General features: G+C 41.7%; 1 pseudogene; it reads left to right on the top strand.

Moving 5' to 3' along the window:
• Nucleotides 1-9669: 9669 nt before the first annotated feature.
• Nucleotides 9670-15023, top strand: LOC144369889 (prostacyclin synthase pseudogene; annotated as a pseudogene).
• The last annotated feature ends 6606 nt before the right edge of the window (nucleotides 15024-21629 follow it).

Raw genomic sequence — 21629 nt, 5'->3', positions numbered from 1 at the left:
CTTTGTGATTTAAAAGGAAAATTCACCATAACATATACTTATTTTTTATTTATTTTTTTAAATACATGGCAGCAGAATGCATTACAATTTTTATTACACATATATACCACAATTTTTCATCTCTGTTTGTATATAAAATAGATTGACACCCAATTTGTGTCTTCATACATGTACTTTAGATAATGATGCCCATCTCATTCCACCATCCTTGCTAACCCCTTGCCCCCTCCCTTTCTCTCCCACCCCTCTGTCCTATCTAGAGTTCATCTATTCCTCCCATGCTCCCCCTCCCTACCCCACTATGAGTCAGCCTCCTTATATCAGAGAAAATATTTGGCATTTGTTCTTTTGGGATTGGCTAACTTCACTTAGCATCATTTTCTCAAACTCCATCCATTTACCTGAAAATGCCATGATTTTATTCTCTTTTATTGCTGAGTAAAATTCCATTGTATAAAAAAATCACATTTTTAACATTTACTTATTTTTTTAAATAAACTCATCAATGAGTTGTTCCCTTCTTTTTTTGAGAGAGAGAGAGAATTTTTTTAAAATACATAATTTTTTTTTTTTTTTTTTTTTTTTTTAGTTTTCAGTGGACACAACATCTTTGTATGTGGTGCTGAGGATCGAACCCGAGCCGCATGCCTGCCAGGCAAGCGCACTACCACTTGAGCCACATCCCCAGCCCCTATTTATTTTTTTAGTATTTATTTTTCAGTATTCAGTGGACCCAACATCTTTATTTTAATTTTCTGTTGTGCTGAGCATGGAACCCAGCACCCCGAGCATGCCAGGCGAGCGCGCTACCGCTTGAGCCACATCCCCAGTCCTAACATTTACTTATTTAAGGACAGTTTCCTGTCCTTTATCAGGTACTTTGGAATGATTTGATCTCACTTTTACCAAACAACTCACACAGAGAAGAAGATTTTCCTTGAGACCCATGAGGCCTGAGTTCTCCTCATAATACCCTACAGGCCTGGCAAGGGCACTGAGAATGGGTCCTTATGGTCATTTAGTTTGCTTTTGCTTAAAGAATCCCCTACAATTCCACAAGCTTCAGACCCCACCAAGCCTAGATCTCTCCTCATTTGGCACTCTGGGCTTAGCAGTCACATGAACTTTTATTAAAGAAAATGCTATTGTTTTCTGTAAGTACGCAAACACATCCTAGTCTTCATACTTCTGGGAAATGTGTTCACATACTATGAATACCGATCTTTTTACTAGTTTGTCAAAAGTTCTTTTTAAAAAACTCCAAGTTCAAATGCCCATAAAGACACTGATCCCTGTTTCCAGGGCTATTTCCCCAATGCCTACATCAATGCATGGCTTCCCATTCACAGGAGGGCCTTCCCACACATACCAGGTTGATGCAGATCCAACTCACTATAGGCAAACAGCAAGCATGCTACTGAGGAAAGAAGAGCCTGACTCAGTTAAAATATCAGCAGGAGTTTATACCCTGTTATCCAAGGCTTTATAGACTATATTGATCCTCTTAGCACTCATAGCGTTACTTGAGATTGAACATATTCCTTTAGCAATAAAGAGTATTGACAGCCCTTATCAAATAAGGACAAACAATCCATGTCCACTAAATGACTTGACTACTGAGAGAAAACTCTTAGAGAGTTTGACAAAGACACTACTGAACGATTTTTTAATAAATGTTCATGACATTATATGGGAGACTGTTCAGAGCCTCCATTCTACATGCCCCTGATTTATACCAAGTATTTAAGGTTGACTGTGTTCTCAGATAAGAATAACATATACACTACAGTTGTGTTGCTATTAGATGACACTGTGGATATTTATACTTGAAACTGGTAATACTGTGCAGGAACTTGTAGGATTAATACACTATCACCAAATATGATATAAAGTAATGCTTTCCACGAGGCTTCAATGAAGACAGTGTACAAATCTTCAAATCAAGGTATCAATATGGAGACTCCTCAGGTCAAGCATATTACTTGAACATCATGGATTTGCTTCCCATGTAAGCCAACAAAATAGACTTGGTCTGCACCTCCAGTCATGGGCAGGGACATTTCCATGAGTGATTTTTTGAACTTAATGGAAAGGAAGGAAGACATCAATGGATGAAAATAAACATTATCACTCTTAGAAGAGTGACTCAAAGTGTATGTTCTACCTATAGTGACCCAGAGTTTTTTTTTTTTTTTCTTGGAATATAAAGGGCACTTTTGACTGGGGAAGAAAGCAAGAGGAAGCTTCTGGAGAAAATTACACGTGCAGAGATTCCAAGTCAGACCTACTCACTGAATTGACTCCCTGGATCTGTAAGTGTGGTCACTCCTCAGATATCACCATCAAGGAATGAAATTGCTAATATGTACTTCAATCCTCCTTAGAGTAATGGGGGCACAGAAGCTGTCAGGTAGAGTTTGTGCTTTACCTACATGGAGCGAATGATGCAGCTGTTAGATTCCAACTGTGTAGCTGCTACATGGGAGAAGAGTGAACCCTATACTTCAGAGTGACAATCCATGAGACAGATTTAAAGCACTGGATAAAAAAACAAAACATGGACATTTTATTATTCTCCCTCTTTTTCCTCCAGAAATTAATAAATGGCAGATTCCCGGGGAAAATGATAAAACAGACTTACCTTCTTCCTCCACTTGTGCCTCCCAAAAGGAAGTAAAGGAAATGACAACTGCTCATACAGAAAACTGAACTCTAGGGCTGGGGATGTGGCTCAAGCGGTAGCGCGCTTGCCTGGCATGCGTGCGGCCCGGGTTCGATCCTCAGCACCACATACCAACAAGGATGTTGGGTCCGCCGAAAACTAAAAAATAAATATTAAAAAAAAATTCTCTCTCTCCTCTCTCACTCTCTCTTTAAAAAAAAAAAAAAAAAAAAGAAAACTGAACTCTAACTCAGAATCTGTGTTCAAATTTCCCCTAGAGTTCCCATCAAGAATTTCCCACATAAAACACTCTCATCTTGACTAAAAGAGTTTTAGAAGGCAGCCCAGGCAGTTGCTCATATTTTCAAAATAATAGATCCTGTGTCATAGACTATATATAGTTGCAGTCCACTCAACTTGGTTTAACCTCAGGGACAGAGAGAGTAGAGAGGAAAAGAAAAGAGAGAGAAAGGGGGAGGAGTGAAAAGGAAGGGAGGAGGAAAAAGTAAAGCACAAGCCAATGGTACAGGCTATCTAGAAACATTTTACCCTCTGTGAAAAATTCTCCTGACTCAAAATCTCCTTCTGATTAAAAAGATCATGTCAAAATGTGCATGATCTCTGAGAGTGCAACTTCCAGCAAGTCCTGTTCTGGAAGAGTTGCTCTCATGACCAAACCTCATGCGAGCTGACCCATAAGGAAGAATGGTTTCCTCCTAAGAACCAGAATTCAGTCTGTATGGGAAGAAGATCTATGCATTTTTTTAGATATCTTTGTACTTCTCATTACTTTCATGTTGGTGCTCAAGAACATTTCAGTTTAGTCATAAAGTCTACAGGAAAGGACTATTTAAGTTCTTAAAGCACTTCTTAAGGAAATGAAGGTTAGCCAGTAAAAGCATTTAGCAACACTGAGGTCCATGGCTTTGTATTGAACCTAATTTTCTACCCTGCCAGCAAACTCCTCTTTAAAATTTCTCACAAACAGGAGGCTGAGGCAGGAGGATGGCAAGTTTGAAGCCAACCTCAGCAAATCAGCAAGGCACTAATCAACTTAGGGAGGCCCCATCTAAGAAATAAATAAATAAAAAGGGCAGGGGATATAGCTTAGTGGTAAAGTGCCCTGTGGTTCAATCCAAATACAGCAAAATTAATTAATTAATTAACTAATTTAACTTCTGACAGGATAGCACAGACATGAGAATAAACTCTTTATGACTTGGTAATAACAAATTTCAAATACAAGTTTTAAGTACCTTACTTGTACACACATACACACAAATACTTCCCAAATACTCAGAAAACAAATATTAGCTTATCTATTAACTTATCTGTCTTACCTAATGAGATTAATAACATTTATTCACCATTATTTCTACTTCCAGAAGTCATACTATCAGAATGGGAGCCCTAAGGAATTATCAAATGTATTTTTTCCTAGTCTCTGTGAACCTTTAAAGCCACAAGCCATTTAAATATAATCTTGACATTTGAAGAACCATCACAGCCATCTCTTCCCTGTGGAGATTGACCTTATTATCTAAAAAGGTTGTGGCAATGTAAATTTATTTTTAACATTAATTTGAGTACTAAATACAACAAAATTAAAAGAGGTGATACATGAAAGCTAGTGTTGATATTTACGGAGTCAGCCAGAGAGCCACAGGGAGTTGGGCTTAGAAACACATCTACTGCAGGCAGGTGTACTGCCCCTCCCCACAGAGTACCTGCACTGTGACTTCTTAGCAAGAATGCTCAGGGTCAGAGGGGGCATTCTCTTGGGTTCCAGGGAATGTAATACCAATGAAAAACAAAGAGTAAAACTGCTTACAACATCAAAATCATGCAATTAAAACTAAGGAAATGGGAGAGGCAGCAAGAAGCCCCCTGCTCCTCTCATGGCAATGGTTTCTGAAGCTACATTTACTCCAAGTTATAGTGACTTCCAGTGACTTGTTTTTTAATTGTACTTCAGTGACTATGTGTAGGAATTATCTGGTAATTCATTTCTACAAGCAAATTAATTAGTCTGGTTATTTTTAAATTTCTTAGCAAAATGACAATGCTTTCTTGCAGGACTTAATGATTGGGTTTCATGTAAATGCCCCATTTTAATTAATTCATGGAGGTGGTTACACAAAGCTAAGTTAAAATTGTGTCTGAAATGCAGGTCGATATTGCATGTTCATTTGTTTCAGGGACTCACATACACTATGGTCTTAAATGAGTGAAATGAAATCATTAAGCCAGTTGGCACAGAAGGATGAATGGTGGAAGAGTAACTTTGCAGTGCTTTTCCCTTCAGGTTAAACTTTCCCATGATGACAAAGCTTAATCTGGATACATGGCAGTAAAGTGAATTTCTTGAAAGTCACATTAATTTGTCCTCCTGCCCACAACTTGCCTTCTTTTTTTGGGGGGAGGGCAAGGTAGGGAAATAGTACTGGGGATTAAATTTAGGGACACTCAACCATTGAGCCACATCCCCAACCCTATTTTGTATTTTATTTGTATTTTATTTAGAGATAGCATCTGAGTTGCTGAGCACTTCACTGTTGCTGAAGCTGGCTTTGAATTCATGATCTTCCTGACTTTCAGCCTCCTGAGCCACTGGGATTACAGGAGTGCACAACCACACCCAGTCACAACTAATTAAAAAAAAAATTAATGAGGGATGGAGGGAGGGAGTGAAGGACATGAGAGATGTTTTAAAAATTCCTCAAGAAAAAGAAAATCCCTGTGATCAAGATTTTTTAAACTTTTTTTTTAATTGTCAGATTAAAATACCTTGAGGACTGCTGAAACCATTTGGCTAGCATACCATAGCGTTAATCCAGAGCAGAGCAATCAGCCTGACTACCCTGAACCCACAAAAATCAGAAGCAGAACAAATCACAAAACACAAGCATTTGAACATTTAAAACAACCTGAATGACAAACCATTTTTTCTTCTAAGCAAAAGCCCTCTCGAGAGAGGAGCTGAAAGTCTCCCAGAACATGCCAGGGAAATCCAGGTTTATTCCTGTACCCTACTGCTGTGCCTGCCAGTGCAATGCCAGAGTTCTCTGGTCCACTTCACTCTGCAGAGTTCCAAATGCAAGGATCTACACTATGCAGAACAGAGCCAGTTTGATGGCTATTACTTTTGCTTACATAGTTCCTATGAAATGCATTTGTAATGAAATGGCATTAAGTGAAGGCACTTGCAAGCTCCTATTATGTTCACTCACCTCATCTCACCTGTCAATATTCTAGCACTAATTTTAGGTTCTTGCACTTACTCAAAGAATATGCAAAACAGCAGCCTACATTTAGGTTCACAAAAGTCAAAACATGCTTCTTATGTTTTAAATGCAACAAGAGGAAAAACAATTTTAATCCATACTATTTTAGTGGTGGGATTTGGAGATACTTTTAAAGCTTCATTTTCAGAGACAAGCCAGAGATTACATTTGTCAATATTTATTAACAATAACAACACAATTTCTAAGTTTTCAATATAAGTTTAAAAAGATCTGCTGTACTCACAAGTACTCCTGCCACTCCTGTGCTGCAGGTCTTCGAATTCAAAAGAGTGAGCATCCTGAGCAAGGTTCCAGGGACAGGGTTCACGTCCACATTCTCGAGGCTCCTCCACCCCACATCCAATATCTCACTCGATGCAGAGGTCTCTTGGTGCACATCCTCCCCGCCTTTTCTCTCCTCTCTGATGTGGGGCGAAGGTGGAACCTGCAGACACATCCACTCATCTGCCATTTTGCACTCCTTGCCCCAAACACCTGCAGAGCCCCTAGGTCCAGGCTGCCCTGGTGGTAATACAGGGAAGTGCAGGCAGGGACAGTAAATCTTAAACCTGGCTGGCTACTGGCAATGCTGGGGAAGGAGAGCTACACACCCACTTTCCTGGCTAGTTTATCCTATGTTTCCTACTCTCAAGAGAATAACATTTCCATATATTTCAGTCTAAAGAGGCCAAGTATGATGAGGGATGCTTTTTCATTAAATGGAAATAACTGATATCTATAGAACACTTCATCCAACACAGCACAATTCACATTCTTCTCAAGCTCACATAGAACTCCAAATAAGATAGATCACATGCTAGGATATAAAACATAACTGAACAAATTAAAAGAATAATGATCACACAAAACGTGTCCTTGAACAACAACAAAGTAGAAAACTATAACAGAATAATACACCAAAATTCCTAAAATATTGAAGATCAAACAATAGACTTCTAAATAGCACATGAGCCAAAGTCTCAAGAGAAATTAGAAAGCATTTTGAAAATTAAAACATTTGGTTAAAATTTGAGCGATGTAGAGAAAACAGTACTTAGAAGAAAGAGTTTAGCACTGGAAAAATATACCATTAATAATTTAAACCTCCACCTTAGAAAAATAGAGAAAGAGCCTAAATAAAGCAGAAAAAAAAGAACAAGAATCAATGAAGTTTTGTAAAAGGAAAGCAATATCTAAAGGCCAACAAAATTCAAAGCTAATTTTTGAAAAGATCAATAAAATTGATCAAACTCAAGCCAAGGTAACTGAAAGAGAAGGGGAAACAGCAAAGAGAGAAGAAAAAGGAGGCAGAGGAGGAGAAAGGGTAAGAGGAGAAAAAACAGACATAAAAGATTTTAAAACTTCTAATGTCAGAAATAAAATAATTTCATTACCACTGATGTCATAGACATTAAAAGGTTAAAAGAATATTATGAAAATTATATATGTTTATGAATTTTAAAATGCACTGATTCCTTGAAAGACACACAATACCAAAACTCAGGGTCTTCATATATTCATGATGCTATATAACAGAAAAGCACAAACTGGGTGGATTGATATTCTTTTGAATTGACGCAGAAACTTATTTCTCATCTTACTGGAGGATGAGTGGGTTAAAAATCAATGCAAGCCATCAGCAGTTTCATTGTCTGATAAGTATCCACCTCCTGGAATATGTACAAAGGTGTTCTCACATGGCAGAAGGGGTGAGGACCCCTAGGCCTCTTTTATCAAAGCACTAATCCCATTCATGAGAGTCTACCCTCAGAAATTAACTGCCTCTCAAAGGTCCTACCTCCTAATACCATCACATAGGAGACAATGTTTCAACTAATACATTTTAAAGGGATACTAACTCAGTCTACAACATTCACAAAAGCAGATATAGATAATGTTAAGTAGATTTGGTTTATCCCTAAAAAGAAAAAAAAGTGAATAATCAACAGCCTTCTAATAAAGAAAACACCAGGTACAGAAAATTTCACTGATGAATTATACCAAAAATTCAAGGAAAAAATGAAGACAATGATTTATATTCTCTCTCAAAAATAAAAGAACAGAACATTTCCCAAATCATTTCATGGGGCTGTATGCCAAAACAAGATAAAGTCATAAGTAGAAAAAATATGTGCTGACCAATATCTTTCAGGAACATAAGATTTTTAAAAATTCTCAACAAAAGTATTAGCAAACAGAATCTAGCAATACATAATAACAATTCTACACTAAGACCAAGTGATATTTACTCCAGGTGTGCAAGGCTAGCTCAACATTCAAAATATAGTTAAAGTAATTACCTCATCAATCAAACTAAAGAAGAAAAATCATTTGATCATATAAACAGGTCCAGAAAATGCATCTGACAGACTTCAATGCTCATTCATGACTAAAACTTTCAGGAAACTAGGAACACCATGGAAATTCCTCAACCTGATTTAAAAATCTATCAAAAACAAAACAAGGAACCCAACAGTAATGTTATACATAATGTGAACAACTGAGTGATTGCTCCTATTATCAGGAAGATGGCATGAATGCCTCATCTTATTGTCCCTGGATTCTTAGCTAATGCAGTAAAACAACAAAATTTAAAAATAAATAAATAAAAGGTATACAAATTTGGAATAAAGAAATTAAATGAATGAAATGAGAACCTCATTTTATATTTCAAAATAACTAAAAATAAGTTTAAAATGTTTTACCACAAAACACTTATATTTGAAATATAAAATGAGTTTCTCATTTCATTCTTCTACATATGTTATCCAGTTTTCTCAAAACCACTTGTTAAAAAGGCTGTGTTTTCTCCAATGTATGTTTCTGATATCTTGTCAAGGATCAGATGACTGTACATATGGGGATTTATCTCTGTGTCTTCTATGGTATTTCACTGAAGGGCTTGTCTGTTTTGATACCAGTACCTGGTAACAATCATCAGTTTACTCTCTACTTCTATGAGTTAAACTTGAAGACTTAATTTAAACATAAGACATTTATAAAATAACATCAGAAAGTGTCTAGGTGACCTTGAATTTGACAGTGGTTTTTAAAATTTAATAGCAAAATATAATCCATGAAAGAAAATACTGGTAAATTGGAACTTTGATAAAATGAAAAACTTTAAGAACCTGGAAGGCTGAGGTGGTAGGAGTGCATGAGTCCAGTAGTTTAAGACAAGCCTGGGCAACACAGTGAGATACCATCACAAATAATGCATGAATCAATCAACTAATCAATCAATCAATAACTAATGCTCTGAAAAAAATGTTGAAAGAATAAAGAAACAAACCATAGAATGGGAAAATATATTTTCACAACAAATATCTTATTAAAACCTGCATCCAAAATATAAAAGTAACTCCAAAAATACAATAATAAGAAAAAAACACAATTAGTAAATGGACTTTAAAAAATCTGAAAATCAATTTTACCAAAGGAAATCTACACATAGAACAAAAGCTTATGAAAAACTACATAATACCATGTGTCATTAGGGATTTTCAACATGATACCACTATGCCACAATTAAAATGGCTATTTTTTTTTTGAAAAATTACAATATCAAATACAAGTGAGAGTATTAAGTAAAAGGAACTTTCATGTGTGTTTGGTCAGAATGAAAAATGGTACATTCACTTTGGAAGACCACTCTGAAGTTTCTTGAAATATCGTTCGCTCCACTTGGCCCCGGGCGGGGGCGGGGGCCGGGGCCGTCCGCGGGGCTGCGGCGCTGGGGCGGGGCGGCGGTGAGGTCTAGGGATGGCGGGGCCGCGGTGCTCTGCCTACCTGGAGGGACCGCGCCCGCCGCTGCCATGTCCTGGGCCGAGCTCCTCGGCCTCCTGGCCGTGCTGCTGCTGCTGCTGCTGCTGCTGCTGACCCGCCGGCGCGCGCGGCGACCTGGCCAGCCTCCCCTGGACCTGGGCAGCATCCTGTGGTTGGGCCACGCCTTGGAGTTTGGGAGAGACGCCTCCAGCTTCCTCGCTAGGATGAAGGAGAAGCACAGGGACATCTTTACCGTGCTGGTGGGGGGCCGGCACGTGACCGTGCTCCTGGACCCCCACTCCTATGAGAGGGTGGCGTGGGAGCCGCGCTCCCGGCTGAACTTCCACTCGTTCGCCCCTTCCTCATGGAGAGGATCTTCGACGTGCAGCTCCCGCACTACAGCCCCACGGAGGAGAAGGCCCGGATGAGACCGACACTCGTCCACAGAGACCTGCAGGCGCTCACGGAAGCCATGTTCACCAACCTCCGCTCCGTCTTCCTGGGCGACACCACGGAAGGGGCCAGCAGCTGGCGGGAGGTGGACCTCCTGGACCTCTGCTATGGCTCTCTGCTCAGAGCCGGATACCTGACCCTGTATGGAGTGGAGGCGTCCCCACGCACCTAGGAGAGCCAAGCCCAGGACAGAGCCCACTCGGCCAACGTCTACCACACCTTCCGCCAGCTGGACCTGATGCTCCCCAAGCTGGCGCGAGGCTCCCTGTCAGTGGGAGATAAGGACCATGTGTGCAGCGTCAAAGCCCACCTGTGGAAGCTGCTGTCCCCCGTCAGGCTGGCCACGCGGGCCCAGCGGAGCAGCTGGCTGGAGAGCTACCTGCGGCACCTGGAGGAGCTGGGGGCGTCGGAGGAGATGCAGGCGCGGGCCCTGGTGCTGCAGCTGTGGGCTACACAGGGAAACATGGGGCCTGCTGCCTTCTGGCTCCTCCTCTTCCTCCTCAAGAATCCCGAGGCCCTGGCTGTTGTCCGCGGGGAACTCGAGGGCGTCCTCTGGAGAGCAGAGCAGCCCGGCTCACAGATGACCACCCTCCCGCAGAAGGTCCTAGACAACATGCCCGTGCTAGACAGCGTGCTGGATGAGACCCTCAGGCTCACAGCTGCACCCTTCATCACCCGGGAGGTGGTGGTGGACTTGGCTATGCCCATGGCCGATGGGCGGGAATTCTCTCTGCGACGTGGTGACCGCCTTCTCCTCTTCCCCTTCCTGAGTCCCCAGAGAGACCCTGACATCTACTCGGATCCCGAGACGTTTAAATACGACCTGTTCCTGAACGCCGACGGGTCGGAGAAGAGACTTCTACAAGGACAGGAAGCGGCTGAAGCACCCCAGCATGCCCTGGGGGGCGGGCCACAACCAGTGCCTGGGCAGGGGCTACGCCGTCAGCAGCATCAAGCAGTTCGTGGTCCTGGTGCTGACGCACTGCGACCTGGAGCTGATCCGCGCAGACGTGGAGGTCCTCGAGTTCGACCTCAGCAGGTACGGCTTCGGCCTGATGCAGCCAGAACTTGACGTGCCTGTGCGATTCCGCGTCCGGCCCTGACCTGCTTGGCTCTGCCTTGCTGCAGGGCATCACCCTCTCCTGCTGCTCCAGAGGCTGTGTCCACTGAGGGGACGAGGGGCAGGAGCTGCAAAGGACACAGCAGGAAAGACCGCAGAGGCTCGGACCGCTGCAGACCTCAAGCCGCAGCCGGACTCCTCCTCCCCGGCTCACCTTGCTCCTGTCACCTGGTGATGTCCCCTGAAGCTAATCCAGACAGGGCAGGGCCATGAGTCCTGCTGCCAGGCCCCCAGCTCCACGGTGGTCCCTGTCCCAGCCCTTGACAACTAGTGTGGTCCAGGCGAAGCCGGTCAAAGCAGATGCTGGCCTGGAGAGGCCCCTTGGACCCAGCAGTGTGTCCACAGCGCAGGCTCTGTCCTGATTGCTAAGGCGTCCCTCAGGACCCCTCCCTCCCTGGGTGCCCCACTCACTGGACAGAGTCCCCCCACCGTCCACGGGACACCTGAGAGACAGAAGGATCTCCGAAGAGCGGACAGCCGGGTGTGGTCCCTAGGCCCCGCGGAGCGCTGGGCTCTGGGAGAGTCCTCTGATGTGGGCTTCCCTGCCTCGGGGACCAGGAGACAGGCCCCAGGTGGCTGAGGAGCCAGCACACGGGAGGGGCTGAGTTCCTGAGCCGACCCCTGCTGCTGCACAGTCCACCGCAGGCGGTTTCCCTGGCTGACACTTCAGAGAACCTGGACTTGGTTTTAGTCTGAATCCCTCCGTCTGCGGGAGAGGCAGTCTGATGTCCAGCTCTCCTGACAACGGGGCGCTCTGGCCACACGGGCGCTCTGCATGGCATCGCGCAGGAGCCGAGCCCTCTGCCTGGCCGGTCCTGGGCTCTGCTCCCCCAGCGTCGGGCTCAGTTGGCTCTGCCTCTTGGTACCTTCTGGCCCCGAGGGCATCCAAGTCTGAGGCCCTCTGGCTCTTAGAAGTGACGTCACAGGAGCAGAAGTGACGTCACGGAGCTGGTGGGAACCAGCCGACAGACCTGCCTGCACTGCCTTTGAACAAGCAGGTCGGTGAGGAAACCAACACTTGCCTCAGTTTTAAGGAAAAACGACGTCAGAAAAACAGCCTGCGAACCCTGATGGTGGCCGCAGGTGTTATCGACAGCAGGTTCTGCTTATCGGATGCCCCTGGAGTGCTGTGACGCGCGAGGAGACATGGATTTCTATTCCTTACAATGTCTCTGTGAAGAGAGGACGGTGATGCCCTCTTTGTACATGGGAAAGTAGGCTCAGAGAGGTGCAGTGGGTTTCCTGGGGGTCACACAGCTCATCAACTGGTCGAACTGGGACCACACTTCTTGTTCTAGGAGCAAATGGTGGATGAGCTCATGTTCCTTGGGGTCCAGGGCTGGTGGGGTGCCATTCTGTCTGGCCTTGGAGTGCCCAGAGCCAGAGGCTTGAGTGTGCATTCATACCCTGAGCCGTAGACACAGACACAGAGCTAGTCCTCTGGCTTTAGGTGGACAGGAGAGGCCCCAGGGGTCCGTCCCTTCCTGGAGCAGTGCGGGGTGTGGGGCTTCCCCAGCCCTCTGTCGCCAGGCAGCCCCGGATTCCCAGACAGACGGTGTGATTGGCAGGAGGCTGGATATCCCCGGGGAGACCCATCTCCACGCCTGGGTGACCCACCAGCGCCTGCTTCTTAACTCTGCAGGAAATCAGAGCCGGCAGCCTCCTGTGGGAGGACTGCCGGTTTCCATGGCAACCCTCGCTGCCGCCTCGCTGCTGCTGGGAAGGAAGGAGGCCAGCGGAAGAGCCCGGAGCTCCCCGGCTGCAGCCTGGGCTGCAGCCTGGCGTGTGCGCGGGGAGGACCTGCCGACTCCCCCCAGGCTGGGCCGGGCTGTCCCTCAGGCTGGGCTGGGCTGTCCCCGAGGCTGGGTTCTCCCCTGCCTTCAAAGAAGGGCTGGTCCCTCCTCCTTGGAGCAGGTCATGGGAACGGCTCCAGGAGAAAAGGCTCCCCCCGCGGCCCAGGCGCTGGAGCAGGGGTTAAATGCTCTTGCTTCACTCTTTAGAATTTTTCTCGACTTTTCTTTTCTCCCTTTTTTTCTTTTTAGTAAGTGTTAAAGAATGGGGAGAGATGGCGGCACAGTGCTGGCTGCAGGGCTAGGAAGGCCCCGGTGTCCCCCTCCTCCTGCCTCCCGGGAACCGCGGGCCGCAGGCATGGAGAGGGGTCCTCAGCCCTGTCCTTGCTGGCTGTTTCTCTTTCTTCTTCTTCTTTTTTTTTTTCCTTTCCTGTATTTTAAGTTGCAAATATTCTCCTTTAGACAGACTCACTTTTTAAATTTAAATTTGTCTTCCGGTTGCTGCCAGTAATGGCCAGCCAGCGCTCACTGCCCAAAATAGAAAACGGCTGAAAAAGAATGGGGCTGGGAGGGGATGCGGCAGGGGCTGGGGAGGGGCTGCAGCCGTGGCCGAGGCCCAGAGCCGCGCAAGGCCAGGGCTGCCCGTGGGCGGCCATTTCTCCCTGGTGAGCACACAAGGTCTGAGGAGCAGGACTGTCCCGTGGGGGGCCTCGCAGGGGCATGTGCTCCACCAGGGGGCGCTACCCACAGTAGCTGGCCTCGCCACCTGCCCCTCTCCAGACAGGCCCCCAGGGGCAGCGGTCTCGCCTCAAGTAATTGACTTGGATGTTCCTGCTGTCTTAGTAAACACCGCGTTTCACCAGTGCACGACTGCTAGGCCTTCCTCGTTTAATAAAGATTCTATTTTCATAAAAAAAAGACAAACATACAAACATAGTTTTACTTTACAATCCAGCAGTTTTATGCCTAAGTATTTGTCTTAATGAGTCAAAAATTTATGTTCACACAAAAGCCTGGAAGGTTTGTTCATAATCGCACAAAATGGGAAGCAACCTAGATGTCTCTGTCCTGGTTAATAGATGAACACAAGGTAATTCATCCATACAACAGAATATTATTCAGCAATAAAAATTAATGAGGTATCAGTCCATAAAAAGACATGAAGGAATCATAAGTGTATATTAGTAAATGAAAGATGGTAGTCTGAAAAGGCTATATACTTGAAAGTTCCAACTATATGACATTTTGGAAAAGGTAAATCTGTACAGACAGTTAGAAAAATCAATGGTTACCAGGAATTTAGGAGGAGAGAGAGGAAGAATGAATAGGTACTGCACTAATGCAACAGTCCTGTATCTATAAAAAAAATTGAAATTAGGGGAAAGTATGTGAGGTAGAAGGGTGGGTATGGTGTAGATACATGTCACTGCATGTATTATCTGCCCGATTAGTTTGTATGGATAAGACATTCACCTTAACACAGCAGAAAATAAAAATAAATAAGAAATGAATGAAGTTGGAGAAAAAATATCAGCTTAGAAATCAATTAAATAAAACACTTCTAAAAATGGGGGTAATCTATAAAAACAAAAGCTGGTCCTAGAAGAAACAAAATAAGCTTGATAAATCTCTAGAAGAATGACAAGGAAATTTAAGAATAGACACAAGTTACCAATATTAGGAATGAGAGGCATTATATCACTAAATATTCTAAGGATATTAAAGAAAAGTCATCTGGTCCTGGTGGCACATTCTTGTGATCCCAGTGGCTCAGGAGACTGAGACAGGGGAATCACAAGTTTGAGGCCAGCCTCAACAACTTAATAAGGCCCTAAGCAACTTAGTGAGACTCTGTTTCAAAATAAAAAATGAAAAGAGCTAGGGATGTGGATCAGTGGTTAAGCACCTTTGGGTTCAATGGCAAGCACCTAACCCTGTGCCGAAAGAAAGAAAGGAAGGAAGGAAGAAAGGGAGGGAGGGAAGGAGGGAGGGAGGGAGGGAGGAAGGAAGAAAGAAAAAGAAGGGTAAAAAACCTCAGAAAATATTATGAATTACTTTATGCCAATAAATTTGACAACTATGATAAAATGAATAAATTCTTTCAAAGTTAAGAATAAACCAAAACTTAACTCAAGAAGAAATAGATTTAGTCAATAGTCTTGTATCTATAAAAGAAATTGAAATTGTAGTTAAAAACCCTTCTACCAATAGGAATCCAATCTCAGGTGGCAACAATATTGAATTCCAGTTATAAAAGAAGTAATGCAATTTTACACAAAACTATAAAGAAAGATGAAGAGGGAGTGCTTTTCAACTCATTTAATAAGTCCAGCATTATTCTTATAAAAAAAAATTTTAAAAACAAACAGGAAAGAGCATTGCAAGAGAATAGTAAAAACTAAGATCACTAATTCCCTAATGATCCCCCTACCCCCAGCAGTGCACCATGATTTTGGATGCACAAATTCTAAGCAAACTTGACAAAGAAAATTCAACAACATATGAAATACAAAAGTTTTACATACTGATGCAATGTTGATTTAACATTCCAAAATTGATCAATATAATTTCCCATATTAATAACCTAAAATTACACATATGTGTAATATGCATATACACATATATTCATAAAACCACCTCAATAAATGTATAAAAGTATTTTTCCCATAACCCAATATTAACTTCTGTTTAAAAGTTTTGGCAAACTAGGAACAGAAAAAGTTCCTCAGTCTGACAAAGGGAATCTATTAAAAACTTACCAGAAACATAATACTTAGTGACAATACTTAACCACATCCTCAGGAACAAAAGGTGTTTTGTCCATAACATTTCTTTCCGTTTGCTACTAAAGATTCAGTGAATGTACTCAGTGAAGGGAGAAAAAAAATATTAAAAAGCATACTAACGGAAAAGAAAAAAATAAAATTAACTTTATTTGGAGTAAACATGATCACTTATATTAAAGATCAGACTGAATCTTTTAAAAACTTCTAGAACATACACATAAAAAATCAATTGTATATATAGTAGACATGAACGTTCATAAATAGAAATTTTAAAATGATGTCATTCTTTTGTGACCCAATCGCTCAGAAAACACTCTCAGTCCGATTTTTGTCCAAACTGGAGAGTCTTTATTTAGCTACCTGGCAACTGCTCCCTGCAGGACCCAAACTGTATCTGCCAGGAACAGTGCCTGGTCCAAGTTCTATGGGGTTCATAAGGGGAAAAAAATCACATTCTCTAAAATGTACGTGCACACAGAAGCTAAAGTTAGCAATCAGCCAGCCAACGCATATAACTAAATTCTTATTCCAAATACATCTAGTACAAAAATAACTTGTACAAAAAAATAAGTTATATAACTAGGGTTACATCTAGGTCACTATGGTGGAACTTCAAAATGGAGTCACTCAGTCTAGGCTTTTGTTGTTGGGGTTTTTTGTTGTTGTTGTTGTTTGTTTGTTTGTTTTAGTTGTCAGTAGACTTTATTTATATGCCTCACACATGCTAGGTAAGCGCTCCACCATAGAACCAGAACCCCAGCCCAAGGCTAACTTCTATTAAATACAGCCAGGATAACTTAACATTACTTATCCTGTGATCTTACCTCGTCGTAGCTATTAACCTCCTACATTTTATAGGGTGCTTACTGAGCTGAGCCATAATCTAGGTTGAGTTATAACAATTCAAGAAAGCATCAACAATATAAAATGTGTAGGAATAAATTTTACAAACAGCATTCAATGAAAGACGTCAGGTGGGACTCACAGCGCAGGTGCAGGCGCGCCTACCCACGAGGTCCCCTTGCAGCTTTCCTAAAAGTGCGTGGGCTGCGGGGAGCTCTGGGAAGAACCGATGAGCTTGACTGAGGCCGCCGCTGGGCGTCGCTGCCAGTGCTCTGTTTCCAGTTTGGTTGCAGTGTCCTTCGGATCTTGCTTCTGTCCTTGAAGTCCAGAGTGCTGCAGAATGATGCAGAGCAGGAGTTGCAGATGAGGGCAGAGATCCAGGATATGCACCAAGAGCTTTCCACGGTCAACATGATGGACGAGTTTGCCAGATTGGTTCGAAATGAATCATATGTGTAAATATTAAAGATAAAATAATATTATTTCCAGAAGAAACAAGGAAAAATTTTTGAGATCTTAAAGTAAGCAAATATTTCTTGCATAGAACTCCAAGATAATAAAACACAGAAGAAAGGAAATCCATAAACTAGAATTTACCAAAATTAACATTTCTACTCTTTCACAGAGCATTTATGATTAAGAGAATAAAAATAGTAGATATGATTAGAGAAAATACTTGCCAATAACAAAATAATATACGAAGAACTCTTAGAATCCAATAATAGGAATCAAACAAACATTTTAAAAAGCTACTAGGATTTGAATAGTCACTTCACAGTAGAAAATGCCTATCAACATCAAAAAGATTCTTGGCTTCATAGTCAACGGGGAAAATGCAAACAAAATGCACGATGGATACAACTACACACCTACTAGAATGGCTGAGGTTTAAAGGAGTGATGATTGCAAGAGTTTATTGGCAATAACCCTGAACTGGAAACAAGTAAAAGAGGTCAGCCTGGGCAACTTAGCAAAGTTAAATTAAAATTTAAAAATTGTTAACTACTATACAGGGGACTAGAATTGAGTGCAAGAACAGGGAAAAATCACAGAATTATCATGCAGGATGAAGAAAACCTAACTAAAATAATAATACATACTGTGTGATTCTGAACCGGATCCCACTTAAAATTAATAGCAATTTCCTGCAAACTGCTTTTCTGCATCTCGAATTTGCTCATGCTGAGAATAAAAATGAAAAAACAAAACAAAACAAAACTACCTGACCCCTGTGCTGGCCAGGCACCAAGGGGTGGGCTAAACAAAGCCCACTCAGTCTACACATATACATCACTTGCCTGGCTTTAGATCTTATAAAATGTAACAGCTTCTGTGTGAACAGCAGAAAAACAATCTAGCTGCTTCCCCGAAGTCATCTAACTGCATAGAATTCATCTTTCCTTTTTCTGTTGTTTGCTTATTTCTTATATGGGCAGGAGGTCCACATCCAACCAGCAGTGATCTAGGCAGGTTCCCTGGTTTGGGTGCCCACACAATTCTATTTATTTAAAAATTTTTCGAATTATACACTTGTAAAATATGTAATTTATTGCTAGTAAATTACATCTAAACAAATCTATTAGAAAATAAATTTGTTACCATAACAACAAAAAAAAATGAAGGGTCATGATGTGCCTCAGGGGTAGAAAGCCTTCTCAGCCTGTAGAAGGCACTGAGTTAGATACCAGTATTATGGAAATTTTCAAAAATGTGAAAATATTAGGTTGTTATAGACCAAGGGCCCACTGTGGAGACAGGGCAGCCAAGGCTATCCTAGGTTACTGGTTCTTGTGATCATACCAAAAAGGTTTCAGAAATGTCAGAGTAGCAGACGTGAGTTTATTAGAAGAGCTAAGAAAAAGGAAAGAAGGCAGCACTCTCAAAGGAGAGAGTGGGTCCTCTCAGACAAGAGACAGACAGTATGTACCTCCTACCTTCCTGTATCATTGGAGTTCCCCCAGGTCTACCTCTTAACTTTTGAATGATGCAGGATGACACCAGACTTTCAAGTCCCCACTGTACATAGTTTTACCGGTACATGGAAGGGAGATTTCTAATCAATTCAAGGCAAATCTGGGTCATTCTGACCTACCCTGACTGGTTCTAATTATCATATTTCCCTGAACTGTGGAATCTGGTATGTGTGAAGTTCATATCCATCCCATCCCAGGGTAACTTGTGTTCACCTTTTTGACAAGGAGAAGCTTCTCTTTGGGCCTATATTTCTCTAGTAGGTAACCAGTTGTTTGCCCTAGACTGTAACATGGCCTATTCACTTAAGCCAGACAGATCTGCAGGTAAATTGCTTTTTATCTGCAATAAACCATGTGGGGTTTAACACAGGAGGTCCTGCTTATAGAATTATCCCTTTAACCTTATGTACCCACCTCTTAAGTCTGTTTGTTACCTATCAAGTTGATAAGCACTACTGTTTTTCCTGAGTTTAAATTCCCAAAGGAAACTTATTAAAGGTATTTGTAGCTCTTCTAATATTTTTTTCGGTGAAACATTTCCAATTGTCTTGTTTGCTGTAAAAATGAAACAGCAAATGGATAAAACAACTCATTCTGCTCATTCTTTGTGTCACAGGCACAGCTGAAAGCAGGCAGCTAGGAAGAGTGAAGAGCAGGACTGCAGTTCAAAGCACCCTCCTTTACCCTTTCCCATGCTGTCTATTGTCATTAGCAGCCTCACTCCTGAGGGGCCAGCTCAGACAGTGCAGCAAGTTGTGAGATGGTTTTATAAAGTTCTAAGTATTATAAGAGGTATTGAGACTAATGAATATAACAGTTCAGTCATTTAAATGTTTATTTATTTTTAATGGAAGGATTTCAATTAAAAAGAAGCCAGTTGACATGGAAATATCAGTGAAACTTCTTACCTGCAAGAGAAGTGGACATTTTGTATTTAAGTAAAATTATAATGTGCACATTTTAAGAATAAAGAAATCTTGCATTTGAAAAAAATTATACATATATATATATATATATATATATATATATATATAATTGGGGGGTGTAGGAAAGTCCTTATCTGGCATGCATTACAAAAAGCTAAAGTATTATAATACAAATAGTACTATAACGAAAATATTAACATTTTATTATCATATTTAAAATACAGATATTAAACTAATATTATAATACAAAGTAACATAATTAATGAAATGCTGTTAAGCTACCCTAGAATTCATGAATTAAAACCAATTGTGTTTTTCTTCATAAAAAATATGTGTATTATTATTTTATTTAGTTTGTTCTTGATTCTATGAAAGTTGTAATAATGAATGTCATCTGGCTAATTTATTACTCAGCAATATTAGCATTAATATTTATTAGGATTTGTTCACTTTGTATACTTTGATACAACCAGAGATATGAAAAATTGTTCTTTATATTTGTAATATGAGTTGTAATGCATTCTGCTGTCATATATAACAAATCAGAATTTTAATTAATCAATTAATTAATTAATAGAATGTAATGTAGTCATGTATTTCCTAATAAAATGGGTCATTCTGAGAAATGCTTTATTAGGCAAATTTGTTGCCCAAACATCACAGGGTGAATTCAAACCTACTTGCTATAGACAACTCCACAGTTAGGCTATATAGAGGCACCCCCTCTACACAATCTTTTTTTTTTTTTAAAGAGAGAGAGAATTTTAATATTTATTTTTTTAGTTTTTCGGCAGACACAACATCTTTGTTTGTATGTGGTGCTGAGGATCAAACCCGGGCCACACGCATGCCAGGCAAGCGCGCTACCACTTGAGCCAAATCTCCAGCCGCTCTACACAATCTTAATTAAGCTACTCCAGAGACTTTCATCATAATTGTTTTTAGACTATCAGCAAGGATTTCTGCAAAAGAATTCAAATGTGAGTAGGCTTCCTATTTCCTATTGCTCTGTTGCAATAACTAAATTTGACAGTGGGCCTGAAGGAGACCAGCATTCCAGATTCCGAGCACCCCTTTCTAGTTTTTTACAGTATTTATAGGCTCTACAGAGTCATAAAATGATATGTGATTGTTTGTATGAGTTTTCAGGCTGAAGGTGTGTTTACAAAAGCAGAGTGTGATAAGGTATTTTGGCTTCTAGCCTTGGGCCAAGCCTTAACAGGGGTGTTTAATTTTAAAAGAAAATAGTTAGATCCTGGGGAAAGTGCTTTACAATCCAAAAGTTAAGAGTGAATGGTGATAATTAGGTTCCTTGAAAACCAGGGCTGGGGAAACCTAGGACTCTCCCTTTCCCAAGCACTAATTTTCTCAGAGAATGTCCTTGGTTTATTTTTGTATTCAGGACTGGGTTTGTTGCCCACTACTGTAAAAGAAAACAAACAAACAAACAAAAAACTACTATTATGTAGACTTCTGCAAATTGGGAGCCTCTGAACCCCCATTCCTCTACACACTGGGTGTAAAGTTCTAATTATGTCTGGACTCGGGGTTCAGAGGGATGAATTGATTTACGTGAAAGTCCTGCTCTGGACTGGCTGCAGCCAATTAACTTGCTTCCTGCTAATTCCTCGGTGTCCAACTTCATGTGTCCTTCATCAACTTGTATTATTCTTGAAGAGAAGGAGGATGGTAGAACATCAATTTCCTGAAGTACCCTTCCCTATTCCCCAAATCTTGGCCAAGTTAAGGAAACAATGGGAATGAGCATGGGTACACATTATATTAAAGGATGCTTATTTTTACTTAGGTTTCCCAAGAATGTGCTCACTTTAGTGTTACCTGTGGAAAGCTGCTTTCTTGTGTATATGCCATGCTCTTTGTGATGCCTGTCCCAACTGCACAAGACAAACTAGTACTCTCACTGCTTCTGTAGCCAGGCTTACAAAACCCCTCTCCATGTGGTAAGTGATGCAGAACTGAGGGCTCTGTGGAGAGGAAAGTCCACTAGGTCAGCCAGCTGCCATTGA

The sequence above is a fragment of the Ictidomys tridecemlineatus genome, chromosome 13 (genome assembly GCF_052094955.1).
Source record: "Ictidomys tridecemlineatus isolate mIctTri1 chromosome 13, mIctTri1.hap1, whole genome shotgun sequence".
NCBI classification, from domain to species: domain Eukaryota; kingdom Metazoa; phylum Chordata; class Mammalia; order Rodentia; family Sciuridae; genus Ictidomys; species Ictidomys tridecemlineatus.
This window is presented reverse-complemented; position numbering and strand designations above follow the sequence as displayed.